The 18,565-nt window shown below is 38.8% G+C and overlaps 1 pseudogene; it reads right to left on the bottom strand.

Annotated features, from left to right (window-relative positions):
- Window positions 1-977: 977 nt before the first annotated feature.
- LOC102835179 overlaps window positions 978-18,565 on the bottom strand; it is a 67,962-nt pseudogene continuing 50,374 nt past the window's right edge.

The following is an 18,565-nucleotide window of genomic DNA, read 5'->3' as shown; positions in this document are numbered from 1 at the left end:
AGTCTATTATTGGTTGAATGTAAAACTGATGATATGCTTTGTAAACCTTCACTAAATTCACAATAAAAAGTAAAAAAAAAAGAGAGAGAAATATGTGAATAAGTGTCCAGTTTTTTGATAGATAGCTAACAGACAAAACACTTCCCTGTTACAGAACTCTAATAAGTGCTGGCTACTCATTCTTCCAATTCTTCCAAATAAATAAAAGTTTAGTTATATGTTTCCATGTATCTCCTACATGAAGGTTAGTGAAATATTAATGGAGTAACAATAATAATTAGTAGCAATCATCATCATCATCATACTAAATAGAATAAGAATGTCTGGGACATTGGGGGAGGTAGAACTTATATCTCTGAATTACATGCCTGAACTGGCTCTCATAGACCACTGTGGCAGACAGCTCCCTCACCTGCTCCTGCTCCACTACTGCACTACATGCTGCCAGCTGGGACTGTAGGCCCTGTGCCATTCATGCTCTCATTGTCTCTGTGCTATGCTTGTGCTTCTTGTGCTCAAGGATGTAAGGCTGTGGAGGAAGGCTGGGGTGGTGGCCAGGTGAGCGCTGGTGTTCACAGAGGAGCCAGCAGGCTCCAGAGTGCTTTGCTCCTTGTATATCTGGCTGTGTGGCCCACATCCATGTTCTTGCCCTGTGCCTTAGGGGAACCTCACAAAGTGCTTGCTCCTGTCCTGGGTGCCACAATGCTGCTGCTGGACCTCTTTGACCTTGGCAAATGAGATGACAAGAAATTAGAAGATCCTGGGTTCATGCTCTGTGGCTTCAAGGTTTGACCCTTGGATGGTTTCCCACTTGTGAGAGCAAGGCCAAGTGGCATTGGAGGTGTGGCTGGGCAGTTCTGACTTTTGGGCCACCAGACTAGAACCCAGCCCAAACTGGGAATTGCACATCTATTTACATCTATCCCAGAGAGATGTAAATAGTGATTCTCCTCTTAATCGTCTCATCAACACAGTGACTATAGCAGCAAAAACTGTTCTCTGCTTGTACCAGGTGGGGCTCACTGCTTCTTCTCCCAGTTTTGTAGCTCCTCTGTAGGCTTCATGTCTGTTCTGGGTGGCATCATCTGCATGCCAGAGGAATTTAGAAGAATGCACTTCTTGCTCTGCTCTCAATGGATCCCACTATGAGCTTTACCCACAGCAACTTACTCAATGTGGGGGTGTGATTGACAGAGGAATCAACCACCTCATAGATGGTGTTCAGTAAGCTGATGATGTCCTTGAGGGTGACCTTCTCATTGTTGTCAAACATGAAAAGGGTGAAAGTCCACTCATGCTGGATGTCCTCTTCCACATGAGAGGATTTTTAATATTTTTTTCTTATGTTCAAAGCCTTTTAATCAATATCGCTAAGCATTACTACTCTAACATTTCACCTATGCTCCCAGAACACATAAGCTAATGACTTGCTGCCATATTTTTAACTGAAATGTAGGATAAGGAGATAAACTGGAGGGAAAACCACAGGGCTATGATCTTATCCCTTAAAGGAAAGAATGTATCCTTAAGATAGATGAAATTTTTTGAAGGGGCAGGGGGCAGTGAAGTCCCCCAAGATGTAAGGAGATGTGATCGAATGGAATGTAGATTGTACTCCCTGATGGGAGAGCCATTATACTTTGTAAATGAATGTGACATTAGAGATGGACTAATGTCCAGAAGGGTTAACAACTCCTACTGAATGAGGGAAATAAGACAATCTTTGAAAGGAATTTCATTCTCTTCCAAGTCTGTAAATAAAACATCTGTTGAACCACATCCTATCTCAGTGATTGGCTGCAGCAACTGGTTGTTGTTGTTGTTGTTGTTAAGTGCCATCGAGTCGGGTCCGACCCATAACGACCCTGTACAGGGTTTCCGAGGGTGTAAATCTTTACGGGAGTAGAAAGCCTCATCTTTCTCCCGCGGAGCGGCTGGTAGTTTCGAACAGCAACTGGTAGTCAGACGTTTTGTCCAGTAACATTTTGGCAACCATGGCAAAGGGACGCCTCAGACTGCCTCATAAAGCAAAGATGCCTGTCATTCTTGCTTACTGGGGTACTCCGTGGGCCTCAAGACAGGAGAACTCCAGGGGAACACACTTCAGATATCTCAAGTGGTGCCCCTGAGACCTATTGTCTCATTGACCTCTGGCGCTCCGACTTTTGCCATCTCCTGTCACTTTCACTTTCTGTAAAATTTATATATCTTGTCTGATAACTGCATGCCTGGTAAAGCATCTGTTTGTCTGTATTTGGGTAACCACTATAAAGATGGGAGAGGGAACTTCCCTCCCAGAGGAGAGTCCATTAGGATGAATCCTGTTATATTGCTACACTTTTGTGTTTGTATGTGGTCTGTATTTGATTAATCACTGTAAAGATGTGAGCGGGAGATTCTATCCTGAAGGAAAGTTCACTAGAATAAATCTTGTATGACTAGTCTGTTTATGGATATGCCCCTATGACTAATAAAAGGGTAGTGGATTACTATAACATAGCTTGGCCTATGTACAATCTAGATTATGGGCGGAAATGGCCTTTGAGTAAATCCTTAAATTACTATACTGTTGTACAGCATGAATTATTCTGTCAAAGTTTGGGTAAAAGGGATGAGATTCCTTATGTGTAGACTTTTATGATTTTACAAAATATAGGTATGAAGAACACACACTTGATGGTACAGGGAGAAAACGAAACTGACCACCTGACAGAAGCAGTCAAAAAGCTTAAGAAACCTCAAGTCTGTCTTAATAATTATTACAGCTCTAATATGTTGTTGGTGGTGGTAAATACCATGAAGTCAGTTCTGACTCATAGTGACCCTGCACAGGGTTTCCAAGGCTGAACATCTGTACAGGACCAAAAAGCTTCATCTTTCTCCTGCAGGATGACTGGTAGTTTCAAACTGCTGACCTACCAGAGCAAATTTACATATTCAGATTTCTAAAGCTTCAGACATGTATTTGGCTCCTGGCACACCAGCAGCACCTAGTGCCAGAAGTAAAGCCAGACATAGTGAACTGGACCCACTGTATTCAACCACTGATGCTTGGATTTGGCTTTTCCCCCTCATGTGCTACAAGGCACCCACTTCAGGTGAGGCTACCCAGAATAGAGGCAGGGCAATACCCCTCTGGCAGCTGTCTATAGGACTGAATCCAGATGGAGAGCCTGCTGGATATTACTGACCACATAGTCCTTTCTCCAGTTTGAACATGTTAATTGGAAAAATTCAAATCCTTCTTATCTAGATGACCCAGATAAAATTACAGATTTAGTAACCACTAGTTTTGTAACCTATCACCATAATTGGACAGATGTTCAAGCTCTGTTGATCATGCTCCTGACCAGTGATGAAAGAAAGCTGGTCTGAAAAAAGGTACACAGTGAAGCAGCACAGATCCATGGAAAGAAATAACCAGCCAAGACAATTCCTCTCTCTGTACCAAATTAGAGTCCAAATGAAAGGGGCCTACCATGGTTGGACAATACAAAATATGCATTCTCAATGGTCTAAAGAAGGCAATCCCTAAATAAAAGAGCCTGAATGTGGTGTAGGCAGTTCAGCAGAAGTCAACTAAGGATCCTTTGGAAATTCTTTAGCAAATATACCAGGCTGGAGTGACATAATGGGATAAGCACTCAACCTCAAGGTCTGTTTAAAAGACAAAGTTGGAGGTAAAAACTCACCACCCACTCCTTGGAAACCCTACACAGGGTCTCTATGAATCAGAACCAACTCAACGGTACTTAACAACAACAACTATAAGTGCACAGACCTTGACCTCAAGAACTCAGCTAATGTCTGAGAGGCTAACATGACTTTTATCTCCCAAAGCACCCCTACTATTTAGAAAGACTCTAGAGCATCATGACAGGGCAATCAGCATAAACCCATCCCAGCTGGTTGATATTATTTAACACCTGAGAGCACAAGAAGTCTCAGGTTGTTACTGTCTCCCTAGAGGCCACTAGAGGTAAGCCTGTGGGGCCCCAGGGAGGACCTGCAAAAGAAAATAGAGCTTTATAGAAAGATCAGTGTTCTTATTGTAGATAGCCAAAATGCTGGGAAAATGAATGCCCAAATCATAGGGGAGTTAATGGAAGAAAAGGCCACATTCCAGCTCAGATGACTTGTTCAGATGACTGAACAAGCCACCCAATCTGAAGAAAACTGAGGGCTCACTGGGGTCCAGCATTTGGCAGCATCCTCTGCCATCTTCATAGCATTCTAGAAACCCCAGGTAAAAATAACAGCTGGGGGACAGACGGAACAATCCTAATATTACCCTAAGAATTGTGAGGAGGCTGAATCCAGCCACCCTGCTCTCCAATGGGATGGCTGGAGGGTTTAATGGTGGTTATATAGCTATTATTGACCACTTACTTTTCAGTAGACTTGACCTGTTTGACCAACCATTATACCCAACAGACTGGATGGAAATAGTTACATGTAGAAAGAGACTCAGAGACTCACTATTGCATAGTGGTGACCTTAGAAGGCCATGTAGAGTCCTCCCACCAGGGACCACTGATCAAAAGACCAAACTGATGGCACTGAAGAGGGCATTAAAAATGTCAGCAGGAAAGAGTGTGTTGGCCTGAGGCAAAAGGATTTGAGAATAAGGTTAAGACATGGAAGGTGAATGACAGTGGAATGGTTCTGATCCAGAGAAAACTAGCCCCACTCTCCTTAAACATGCCCATTAAATGACCCACTACAGTAAAGAGGCCCTGGAAGAAGTCATGAGGCCATGGTTCAAGGCAAGGGACTAGCAAAAATCATCTATGATGCTCCAACTTTTTAACTTGCTTCAAGAACAACCCCAAAACAGACTCAGGATAAAAGGCTGACCTTCACCAATATCAGGGTAAAACAGCCCTTTGAAGATTGGCAAATCTATGTCATGCAGATACCCCAGAGTTGGGGAATCAAATATATTCTGATTTGGTAGATATATTTTCTGGTTGGGTAATGAATTTCCCCAACCTGGATGATTGAACTTCAAAAGCAGTGACAATGGAGCATCATTCATTGATTGCCTCTGATACTCAACAAGTCAACAACTACATACAAAATGTAAATTGCATTCCACACGGAGATCCCAATCTTCAGGGAAAGTAGAGAAAATGAATCACACTTTAAAGAAACAAATAGCAAATTTCTGTCAGGAAATGAATCTACATTGGCATCGGGTGTTGCTCTTAGTTCTGTTCTGAATTCAGGCAGTATCCAGAAATGAATTTAAATTGAGCCCATAATAAAATATATATGGTAAGCCTTTCCAGGAAGCTTCCTTCAACCTTCCATGTGATCTCAACTAAGATTTAAAGGTGTAGTGGTATGCATAACACATTAACCAAGCACTCTCTATTATTCATAAATTTGTTCTTCCTAGGTCTGCTTTCTCCAGTTTCAAACTGTGATTAAAGCTGTGTTAATTTTCTCCTTCCTGCTATGGTTCGGATACTCAGATTTAAACCCCTTTTGATAAGATGAAAGTGTTTAAGTATATCTGGCAAAGCATATAATAAATGTGTATGATTTCTGTCCAAAAGGAGGATTGCACATTGAACAAACTTTTACCTTCTGACTCATAACTATAACATAGCTTCAGCAGGATACACCGTCTGATTATAACAATGGTAAGAAAGACTTCACCCATAATGATCTCTACAAGAAGGACTGAGAAATGTTCATCATCACTTTAGGAGCAGTAGCACCTAGCACCCATTGTTGGACCTATTTTGACGGTGATTGGAAAGATGGAGCTCCAATTCCCTACAGAACAAGCTGTGATATCCACCCCTCCTTCGAGTGCAGGACCCCTCAATGTGTGAGTTTAAATAATTTGGCTCTGAATTATAGTGAGATTCAGGATCTGCCAGCCTGACATATGCACATCAAACTGATAGTTGGGTGATTCTTCCTTTGTGGAACCAAGGCCTTTTCCTATACTCCTACTGACTCTACTGGAGGGCCCTGTAGTTTTGAGAGGCTCACCACCTTCCTACCCCAGAGACGGGATCTGACTGATAGAACTCATCATCAAGTTACCCGAGAGATAGCACTTTCTCTGACTGCTGCAGCGATCTACATCTGTTCAGCCCAGCTGACTATGTTTTCTATCCCTTTTAGTGATGTCTGCTATGGCTGTGTACCTAACTGGGAAAGTCAGAAGACTTATTTGTACAGTTGTGAAAGCCCTTAATGCCACTTTCTAGGCAATCACAAATTTAAGTACAGAAATAGGACAAGTGAGAAAAGCAGTCCTGGAAAATAGGGCTTCAATTGACTATCTGTTGTTAAAACATAATCATGGATATGAGGCAATTAAAGGGCTGTGCTGTTTCAATCTCTATGATAATTCCCAGTTAATAGAACAAAAACTGCATGTAAAAATGATAGTATAGTAGATCAAACAAAGAGAGATTATTTGGAATTAATACACAAGGGTGGTTCTCATGGTCCCATGTCTTAAATAGTTGAGAGCTCTCATTAAAGGAATAATTCCATTTCTTGCTATTGTAATAGTATCCTGTTGTTATATACAATCACTCTCTTTGTCCCTCTTGTATGAGGTTTGTCCTAGGTCTTGCTCACTCTATCCCCTTGAAATTCAGCATGTCCTTTAACAAAATAACTATTTTCACTTGAAACAGGTATTATAGATATAAGACTAACCAAATAACAGTGGGTAATAGAGGATTTTTAATAAGTTTAAATTTTTTTTTCCCTATATTCAAACCATTTTAATAATTGTTCCCAATCATTACTGCTCTAATATTTCCCCTGTGTTCCCAGAACACATAGGCTAATGATTTAGTGCCACATTGTTAATTTAAATTTAGGATATGAGATAAGCTGGGGTGGGGGTGGGGAGGAGCCACAAGGCTATGATCTCATTCCTAAAAGGAAAGAATGTATCCTTAAGATAGATGAACAATGTTTGAAGGGGTCAGGGGCAGTCATGTACCAAGATGTAAGGGGACATGACATGATAAAATATAGATTGTACTCCCTGATGGGATAGCCATTAAACTCTGAAAAAGGAATATGACAAAAACAGATAGACTGATCTCCAGAAAGGTATAACAACTCCAACCATATGGGAGAAAGTAAGAAAGTCTTTGAAAGAGATCTCACTCTTTTCCAAATCTGTAAGTAAAATGTCTGTTAATCTGCACTCCAACTCTGTGATTGGCTGCAGTTACTAGAGGTTGGACCATTTGTCAGGTAACACAAAGACATTTCACACAGCAGCTCTTCAAACTTGAGCTGCTTCTTGGTGTCTGGACAGGATTAACTGGCTTTCTCCATCCTTTTCTCAATCTGTACTATTCAGCCAATCAGTCTTCTAGGGCAACAGGGACCCTTCCAGTTGAAAGTCCTTCCCCTCTTTTTCACCCAGTGTTTCTCTGAAAACTTTACGCTCCAGCTCTCAGTGAAGGTCAATATAATCATTTTCCTTGTTTTACTATTTTTGGGTTATCACTGCTTCCTTCTACCATTTCTCATGTATCGACACAGTTTCTTATCACTACTATAATATCTTTCCTAGACTAGTTCTTGATTTATTGCATTCCTTCCCATCCTATCATTCTCAATAAATTTCATGACCAGGTAGCAAGGTTATATGTCTTTTGAGACTTTTGATTTCTCAGATTCCAATTACATGATTCACTTTCCATTCCTACTTCCCTCTTTAGTATCCTCACAATAGACCTGATCACCCAACAACTGTTTAGCTTCTTTCTTAAATCTTAAATCAAAAATCTCTCACTCTGATTACAATAAGCCTATCCTTTTAGTTTATACTTCTAGCTCCAGCTTATTTTCATCAAAACTTGCCTCTAAATCAATCTAAGAATCCATCAATTTTCATGCTCCTCCATAGTGATGACCACAGCTAATAAAAACTGTTATGGAGACTGATGCTACTGAAATATCATAGTCTTCAGCATAAACACAGAACAGCAAATTTTTTCCTTCCCTAACCAGCTTTTTCCATTTCCTTTTCTCTCATACCTTTGTTGACTAATATCCAACATTCATCCTAAGTGATATCTACTAAGCCTTGCCCTCTGAATTCTTCAGGGACATCATCTCAATAAGCATAAAAAGAAATGGTTGCATTTTGATTTCATAAAAATTTGAAGACTCGCAAGACTATTTTTAATTTCCAAATAAATCTGAAACTTTAAGGCAATTTTTGCAGGTAAATATAACTAAATATAACTGGTTGTTTTGAATAATATTTTTTCAACATCATTTTTCCCATCTATACAGTGATAATAAGGTGCCTTGGTAGTGTAGTGGATTATGAGTTGGGCTGCTAACCAAAAGGTCAATAATTCAAATCTACCAGTCATTCTGTGGGATAAGGATGAGACCTTCTGCTCCTGCATAGATTTACACCTCTAAAACCCTATACAGGGATGCTGTGAGTTGGAACCAACTTGATGGCACACAAACACCATAAAGTGAGAGTAAGGTTAAACTCTCTCTAAGGTCCTTTAATTATTCATCTTCCCTTAAATCTCTTTTAATTTAATACTATTTACTGTGTACCAAGAATATTATTGTCTTAAAAAGTACATTATAGTAATGCTATTTAATTAGAGACAATTTTTATTATACATTCAACAGCAGAAAAATATGGATTAATGGCACAATGAGTTATTTGTAGAATTTTTAAATGTCTATTCTGCTCTTCACAAGAGTCAAAATGAATAGATGCTTTAGTTAAATGTTCAAGTTATAGGACAAATATGAAGCATCCCTTAACCAGAAATCTTCAAAGTGTTAACTGTCTTAATTTCTTCAATATAAACTCATAGGTATTTCCTCTTGGCCAATGAGATTAGCTTATCTAGAATAACTGTAAATTATTTTCATATCATACAAACTCTTAAGTTCTCACATCTATTTAGTTTATATTTCTTTCCAGTAAACAGCCCACTCGTTTTTCATTTTGTAGCTGTTTTTTTTTTTTAATCAGAGAATGCAAATCCTTACCTATTTTATGCCAGCCACTATTTTAATGTTTTCCTTATTTGTTTCTTTGTTATGCTTTATCAATTTCCTTTTAGACTACCAGACTGTTTCAATTATTTAGGGGGGGGGGGGTTTCTGTTTTGTTTTTGTTTTTTTCTTGATAGGTCTATAGTATTATTGACCATTTGAAGTAATTGCTACCCTACTATCTTCAATTATTATGATGTTTACACCTCACTAATCTCAAATATAGCAAGATAAGAACCATGTGTTGAAAAAAATGTGAGCATTACAGAGATCATTTTTACTAAGACATTTGTGGTGTATCCCAATGAATGACACTACTTTTATATCTTTATTACATGCCAATATAAGGGACATTTAGCAAGGAAATGTATGAATTTGTATTTGGTTATCACTATGACTGGAGCAGGTGTCTCTTCATTGTATACATGATTAATTGACAGGTGACTAATCAAAGGTTGGCATTTTGAATCTATTCAGAGATAATTGAGTAGATCACAGTGATCATGAACACTATGGTACACATTTCTACTCTGAAACACAGGGGTTCTCCATGAGTAGGAATCGGCACTGTGACAGCTAGTTGTAGTAGAAGACTATAGTAGAAAGTTATACTAGCATATATTGTTTGAAAGATAGAGATGCTAAGCATCCTAAAATATGAAATGCAGTTCCATAAAATTAAGGAGTCTGTTCAAACTGTGATGGTAAAAGATGATGTCATCTATTCCTAGCAGTGGCTAGAATAGTTAGAGAATCTTAACAGAGAAATAATGAGAAATTTGAATATATTTACTACTAATCTATGGACCTTTCCAGCTGAAATACATAGAAATCAAATTGACTATATCTGTGGAAAAAGATGATGAAAAAACTCTATATCATCAGTTAAAACAAGGCCAGAGGCAGAGTGTGGAATCAATTGTTGCCATTCAAATTCAAACAGAAGCTGAAAAAAATAAAAAGAAGTCCATGATAGCCAAAATATGACATTGAATATATCCCACCTGAATTTAGAGATCATCTGAAGAACAGATTTGATATATTAAACACTAAAGACCGGAGACCAGAAGAACTGTGGGATGACATCAAGAACTTCATACAAGTAGAAAGCATAAAGTCATTAAAAAGACAAGAACTAAGTAAAAGAATAAAATGGATGCTAGAAGAGACACTAAAACTTTCTCTCCAGTATAGAGATGCTAACAAAAATGAAAGAAATGAGGAGGTCCAAGAGCTGAACAGAAAATTTCAAACATCAGCTAAAGAAGACAAAGCCAAATATTACAACAAAATGTGCAAAGATCTGGAATCGGAAAACCAAAAAGGAAGAACATGCTCAGCATTTCTCAAGCTGGTGGGAACTGGAGAAAAAATTAAAGCCTCGACTTTCATTATTGAAAGATTCTCTGGGCAAATTATTGAATGATGCATAAAGCATCAAAAGAAGATGGAAGGAATACACAGTCACTGTACCAAAAGGAAATGGTTGACGTTCAGCCATTTCAAGAGGTAGCATATGATCAAGAGTCAATGATCCTGAAGGAAGAAGCCCAAGGTGCATTGAAGGAATTGGCAAAGAACAAGACACTAGGAATTGATGGAATCCAAATTGAAATATTTCAAGAAAGTGAGGCAGCACTGGAGGCACTCACTCATCTATGCCAGTAAATTTGAAAGACAACTATCTGGCGAACTGATTGGAAGATATCCATATGTGTGTCCATTCCAAAGAGAGGTGACCCAATGGAATGTGAAAATCATTGGACACTTAATATTATCTACTACTATATCTCAATGTTTCCACTTAGCATACAGGAGCAGTACTTGTCAAGCAAAACTCTACATGCTGACATATGGTATATGCTGACAATTGGTATTTCATTATTTAGAAAGATCGAGAATAATCATAGATGATGAAGGTATCTTTTTTTTGACCAAATGAATTTACATGTCACTGAGTGTTTAAAACTGAAACAGATGTCTAGAGACTGCCGTAATGACAACACAGACAGTTCCCATGACAACCATGTTGCTGATCTCTGCAACAGAATCCACATTTCAAAGATAATGTTAATTCTGCTCAGGACCAGTATGTCAATGGTATTAACAATGTTTTTTGTATCTTCAGCTAAATTGCTTTGCAGTTTACATTAATCACAGGTCCACAATAAACATGATTACTTTGTATTAGGACCATAACTTAATTAGAAATTGACAAGGATAAAATGCCACAATAGGTTTGCATATCTGTGTCTGTGGTCCCTCAAATGAGGGCATCTGGGACCAAGCCCTAAGAATAAGTGTTGTTGTTGCTGTTAAGTGCCATTAAGTCGGTTCTGACCCATAGCGACCCTGTGTAGGTTTTCCAAGGAGTGACTGGTGAGCTTGAACTGCCGATCTTGCAGTTCGAACTGACTTTGCATCCCACAGCACCAGGAACATACAGAGAGAGCTAATGTAGCCATCAGGGACTTGTCACTAATCTCTTTGCACAAAAGAAATTCAATCATGATGACTTCACATTTTTTCTGATCGATTAGTTATTAATATTGATAACACCACAAGTTTCTGAACAGTTAAGATTTAAATTATACAGTTGATTAAAAGTATAAATCTATGTGAGTTTGCCTTATCCAGTTTGGCCGCAGACTGGGATATAAATAAGAAAGGGAAATTATCACTTATTTTGTTATTTGTCGTATTTTCCCTCTACACCTTGCAGAAAGTAGCATTAGGATAAGGGCAAGGTAAGCCTCCTAGCTATAATTTATATCCTATCCCAATATGCTCCAGTTGCCAAGAGCATTTATTTAATATGTAGTTGGATTCGACAGTTTAGAATGAATAGATCTGGTTCTTGGTTTATAACCTTCCTAAACTATTTCTTTCAGGCAATTTGTAAAAAAAAATGAAGATGTCAAGTTTCTTTTAGTTCTTGTGTGACTTTTCACATATTTAACCTTATGATTGGGAAGCTCCTTACTGTAAGGTTTTTTTTGTTTTGTTTTGTTTTTGTTTTTGTTTTAAGGCAAAGTACTATAATCTGCTGCCAACAAATTCTGTGTTTCATTAAAGTCTCTCAATGAATGACTATATGTTTATTGACTACATGCTATGCCACTGGAACTAGTTGCTGTTGTTTTGCGCTGTTGAGTTAATCCTATGTGACAGAGTAGAACTGCATATAAGGTTGCTTAGGCTTTAACCTCTAAGGGAGCTAATTGCTATTTCTTTACTCTCTTGGAGTGACGAATATGTTGTCTTATCATTAAATATGCCCCTGAAAACAAGTATTATTAACCTCTCAAAAAATCCCTTCTTGTTTTCCCAAGGCCCTGGTTCACTTAAAAGCAACAAATTGATGTTATACCTACATGTTTATTTTTCCCCAACACCTGTAATCTCTAGGAGTTTGTGAAATCCATGTTGCCAAGGTCACATGGCAAGATGCCCTGGACTTGAGACCTGGTTAAATATCAGAAAGGGACAGGAATAGCAAGCCCCATCTCCTTGCAAAGAGTGACAAAGATCAGCAGAATACAATCTCTAAGCAAAGCACTGAGTTTACTGCAGCATAGTACATTCCTAGAACAGCAGGGTCAGGTGTACCTTGTGAGTGAGATTAGACACCATAAAATCAGGGGTTTGAGTACCAATTACAGTTTTTCTCCTCCTGGTTTCAGATGCTCTCCCATAGGAACAGAACTGATTCTATCCTTAATTGCAAAAGCCACAAGGTGCATCTGTTTTTATGGTTTTGCCATGTAATCTTTATTTTTGCCATAGATTGGTTGCTGGCCCTTGTTCCATCTTCCTCTCTCCCTGCACCTGTCATTTCTCCTTAAAGAGATTTGAACCCTGAATTGACTTAGGGTATATGCACGATGACTGCTCTGGCTACTTCCTACTGGTAAAGGCCATACTCCTGCCTACCTTTCAGGTTTGATCTCTTCCTATCATTCCTTATGCAGTGGGAGGGGAAGGTCAGAGATTTGTGGCTAAGGCCTATAGGAGGATAACAGGTGTTTCAGAGTTTCTGTGGTCATGCTGGCTCAGAGTGGCTGATATCATTGTAGCATCATCATCTTCACCTGGAAAAGGCAAATGTAACATATTAAGCAAACAAGGTCCAAAAAGCAAATATCTATCTATCTATCTATCTATCTATCTATCTATCTATCTATCTATCTATCTCTATAGATATAGATATAGATAGATATATATCATTAATGTCAAGCCTAAGAGGAGTAAAAACCAGGTAACTGAAGGGAGCCATCCTTTTATTTGTTCTCAAATGTTCTTGTTTAAGATTAGAATATGTTGTCAGGGGAATATTAAAACTATTTATACTTTAGACAAGAGTTCCTGTCCCAGTAAGGGGACAAGTATTTCAAGAATGATCAGAAACTATGTACTAATAGAACTGTTTTCCAACTACAAAGCAAAGCGGGAATTAAATGCCTGTGGGCAGGCTATTCATCTATGCTAACAACTATGTGAGAAGGGGAAGACAGGTGGACATGATTTGTTTTTAGAACTGAAAAAGCTGCTTCCATGTCCAACAAAAAAGTGACAAAAACTTCCAGGATGGCCTGTAGATCTTCCATGAGGACTTCAATGGTGGAATCAGGGAACAAGCAAGGGCCCTGTTACTCTGAATTTGAAGAGTCCACCATCATCTCCTTCTTCAGTCACTCATGACAGTTCCAGGCCTGGTAGCCCAGGGATCCAACTGAAGCAAGTGAGGCAGAGTAATCCTCTACTCCTTTTGACACCTGTACTTGATCCTATCTGGTGACACTCTCTTTTCTGATGGCCCACCTTGCTACATCCATGACACATATTTGCCAGTCTTCTGCTGCTTCCTGTTGAGCTGCTTAGGTTGGCTGAAACTGTAGCCCTATCATTTTAGTCACTTGGTAGCCCTTACCTGTTTCCTCCAGGTCACAGTTGTTAAAAACTTTGGTAGCTACCTTCAACAGTTCATTGGGGTCATCATGTGGCCCCAAACCTATTGCTAAATCTTCCAACAGATGCCAGGGGCTGACTAATGGAAAGATCATTAACAATTAGCCCTCCTTCTGTTGATTCTGGGTCTAAGTTAGTATACCTTTGGATTACCTCTACTAGTCTTCTCCTGAAGGCCACAAGGTTTTCCTCCTTTGCTAGACTTACTCTGCAAATTTGAAGTAGTGGACAAGTTAACCTGTATATCCTTCATACCCTCAAGTACACCTACTACTTGTCTTTCAGATTGTCATACTGTAGTGGCTTGCGTGTTGCTGTGATTTTGGAAGATATGTCACAGGTATTTTAAATACTAGCAGAGTCACACATGGTGGACAGGATTTGGCTGAGCTTTCAGAGGAAAACAGACTAAGGTGAAGAAGAAAAAGACTAGTTCTGAATATTTAGTCATTGAAAAACCTATGAATAGCAGTGGGACACTGTCAGCACCAAAATATTGAATATTGAAACATGATTAAGAGCAACAGAATATTGTCAAATATAGTGCCAGAAGATGAATCCTTCATGTTGGAAGGCACTCAAAATATGACTGGGGAAGAAATGTCTCCTCAAATTAGAGTTGACTGTGATGACACAAATGGAATAAAGCTCTCGGAACCTTCATTTGTTGATGGGGCACAACACATGAAGAGAAGCAGCTCTAAACATCCACTAATAATCATAACTTGGAATGTACTAAGTATGAATCCAGGAAAATTGGAAATAGTAAAAAATGAAATGGAACTATAAACATCTATTATCCTAGGCATTATTGGTGAACTAAAATGGATTGGTCCTGGACATTTTGAATCTGACAATCACATGGTTTACTTTACAGGGAAGACAAATTAAAAAGGAATGACATTGTATTAATCATTAAAATGGACATCTGTCGTGAACTACAATGTTGTCTGTGAAAGGATAATATCCATATGCTTACAAGGAAGACAAGTTAATACAATTAATATTCAAATTTACACACAATTCACTAAAGCCAGTAATATTGAAATGGAAGAATTCTACCAAAATCTTCAGTGTGAAGTTGACCAAACATGCAATCAAAATGTATTGACAATTGCTGGTGACTGGAATGCAAAGACTGGGAACAAAAAGAGGGATCAGTAATTGGTCTTGGCGACAGAAATGATTCAGGAATTGCATGATAGAATTTTCCAAGATCAATGACTTCCTCTATGCAAATAGCAAGTTTAAACAGCATAAAAGATGATATACTCATGGACTTCACCAGATGGAAAACACAGAAATCAGATTAACTATATCTGAGGGAAAAGATGGAAAAATTCAGTTTCATCAGCCCATACAAGAGACTGGTTGTGGAACAGACCACCAATTGTTCATATGCAAATTCAGGCTGAAGCTGAAAAAAAAAAATTAAAACAAGCCCATGAAAATCAAAATATGACCTTGACAATATCCCACTTGAATTTAGAGATTATCTAAAGAATAGATTTGATGCATTAGACATAAAGATCAAGGACCAGAAGCATTGAGGGATAACATCAAGAACATCATGCAGGAAGAAAGCAAAAGGTCATTAAGAAGACAAAAAATTAAGAATAGACCAAAATATATTTCAGAAGAGACTCTGAAACTTTAGCATAGAGATGCTAAAGCAAACGGAAGAAGTGAGCAGGTATGAGAGCTGAAAGAAAATATCAAAAATCAGCTCAAGATGACAAAGTCAGATATCTGCAAATATCTGGAGTTAGAAAACCAAAAGGGAAGAAATGTTGAGCATTTTCAAGCTGAAAGAACTGAAGGAAAAAAATCAAACCTCAACTTGCAGTATTAAAGGTTTCTGTGGGAAAAATATTGAATGATGCTGAAAGCATGAAAAGATGAAAGGATTACACAGAATCACTGTACCAAATAGAAATAGTTGATGTTCAACCATTTCAAGAGGTGGCATATGATCAAGCGTCAATGATCTGAAGGAAAAAAGTCCAAGGTGCATTTAAGGCATTGACAAAAAAACAAGGCACCAAGAATTGATGGAATAAATATTGAAATCTTTCAAGAAAGTGAGACAGCACTGGAGGCACTCACTCATCTATGCCAAGAAATTTGGAAGACAACTACTTAACCAATTGACTGGAACAGAACAGTATTTGTGCACATTACAAAGAAAGGTGACCCAAAAGAATGCAAAAAACTTTGGACAATATCACTGATATCCCATGCTAATAAAGTTTTATTAGCAGTAATGCAAAAATGGTTGAAATCATACATTGTCAGAGAACTTCTAGAGGTTCAAAAAGGATTCAGAAGAGGACATGGAATAAGGATATTATTACTGATGTCAGATGGATTTTGGCTGAAAGTAGAGAATACCAGAAAGATGTACACCTCTGCTTTATTGATTATGCTAAGCTTATCATTGTATAGATCATAACAAACTATGGACAAAATTGCAAAGAATGAGTATTCTCAAGCACTTAAGTGTGCTCATGAGGAACCTGAACATACACCAAGAGGCAGTTGTTTGAATAGAACAGGGAAACACCAAGTAGTATAAAATTAGGAAAGGTGTAAACCAGGGTTGTATTCTTTCACCATACTTATTCAATCTGAATGCTGAGCAAATAATACAAGAAGCTTGATTATATGAGGGAAAATATGGCATCAGGATTGTAAGAAGATTAATTAATAACCTGTGATATGCAGATTATACAACTTTGCTTGCTGAAAGAGAAGAGGACTTAAAATACTTACTAATGAAACTCAAAAAACACAGCCTTCCATATGGATTGCATCTTAATCTAAGGAAAACAAAAATCTGCACCACTGGACCAATTAACATCAGTATAAATGGAGAAAAGATTGAAGTTGTCAAAGACTTCATTTTGCTCAGATCAACTATATATACTCATGGAAGTAAAAGTCAAGAAATCAAGTGTCAGAGACATCCGGTTTGGAGGTGGGAGAAGCAGAGTCAGGTATGACAGGTTCCTTGGGGGAGGCGCAGAGAAACCAGAGAAGCTTCTTTCATGGAACAGCTCCAGAGCTCTGGATCTAGTATAAGGTGTAGAGTGTCAGTTTTCTACACCCACCAGTGAAAAATCTGAATGTAGAAAAGGAAAATATGGCGATTTCTGAATCGATCTTGATTCGGGACTCTCCCTGCAATGACTCCGCCGAGGCTGAGATCAGAGAGTGGGGCCAAAGGCAGACTAATACAGTGCTAAAAAAAAAACCCACAGCAGCATTTGAAAAAAGAGGTGTGGGGCTTCTACACATTTCTGTCCTCCACTCCCCTGTCGCACCCACTCTGCCCAGCCCGGACACCTTATGGCAAGTGGTATCGCACCCCAAAAATGGTCTGGCATTGCATCCACAGTTTTCCCATGACACAGTAAAGAGGAGCCCCATTGGTTCTAAGGGCTGATCCTTTGGCAGCTGCTTATGACATCTGACTCTGGCACCCAACCCTAAAGTTGACCTGGGTAGTATCCTTCATTCCTGCCTACCCAGCAAGAAAAAGCAGGTCTGACTATATAGACAAACTGTTTGAACACTCTGTAAAACACCAACATAAAATGCAAGCGCAAACAACAACTACTACATACAAGGTCACAACTATTTTGAGAATTACGCTATGCACACGCAGATACCTAACTGGCCTTCAGAGATAAAAATAGTGGAAATCTTTCTCCCATTAATTTTTCAATATTTATCTGTGCACCTTCACGGTGGTGACTAGAGGAGGGGCCCGAGTGAGTGGACACCCTTACCCACTGCTGGAGTTTTCTACTGTGCATACACACTGACCTGCACAGCAAAGGCTACTGGACAGTTGGCTATGGTTTTATTTTTGTTTTTGAATGGTGGTTTTTGTCTCTGATTCTATATTGTTTCTGTTTTTGGTCCTTTTGGTCTCACTTTTTTTTTCCTGTGGGTGGGAAGTTTCTCTCCCTACATTACCCAAGAAGAGACAGTAATTGTGGCCATATAGCCAAGCTACAAGTATACCCCATAATATCCCACAATTGGGACAGGAGCCAATACCACCTGCTAGGCATTACATGTGAAAAGGGAAGCCTATCTCCAGATCACACCCACCAGAAGACACTCAGAAAGCTTAACAACACAGCAACATATGCACATTTAATCACTGAAAATGCACTTAACTACTGAAAATGTCCAAAAATAAATAAACGATCTCAGCACATGTCCAAAAACCAAAAAAAAAAGTAAATGAAACAAAGGATCTTGAGGCAGACATAGAGTTTCCATAAGAAGAAGAGCAAGGTTTGCATTTGCCTGAGAAGGAATTCATAAGAACGATATCGAGGCAAATTCATATGTTCCACAGAGGAGTAGAGGAAAATAAGATAGAAATCAGGAAAGTGTTACAGGAACAATCAAATAAGATAGATAGGTTGTTGTTATCAGGTGCCATCGAGTCGGAACCGACTTATAGCGACCCCAAGCACAGCAGAACCAAACAATGTCCGATCCTGGGCCAACCTCACTACCGCTGCCACACTTGAGTCCATCAATGATGCCACCT

Source organism: Chrysochloris asiatica, unplaced genomic scaffold (genome assembly GCF_000296735.1).
Source record: "Chrysochloris asiatica unplaced genomic scaffold, ChrAsi1.0 scaffold00373, whole genome shotgun sequence".
Taxonomy (NCBI): domain Eukaryota; kingdom Metazoa; phylum Chordata; class Mammalia; order Afrosoricida; family Chrysochloridae; genus Chrysochloris; species Chrysochloris asiatica.
This window is presented reverse-complemented; position numbering and strand designations above follow the sequence as displayed.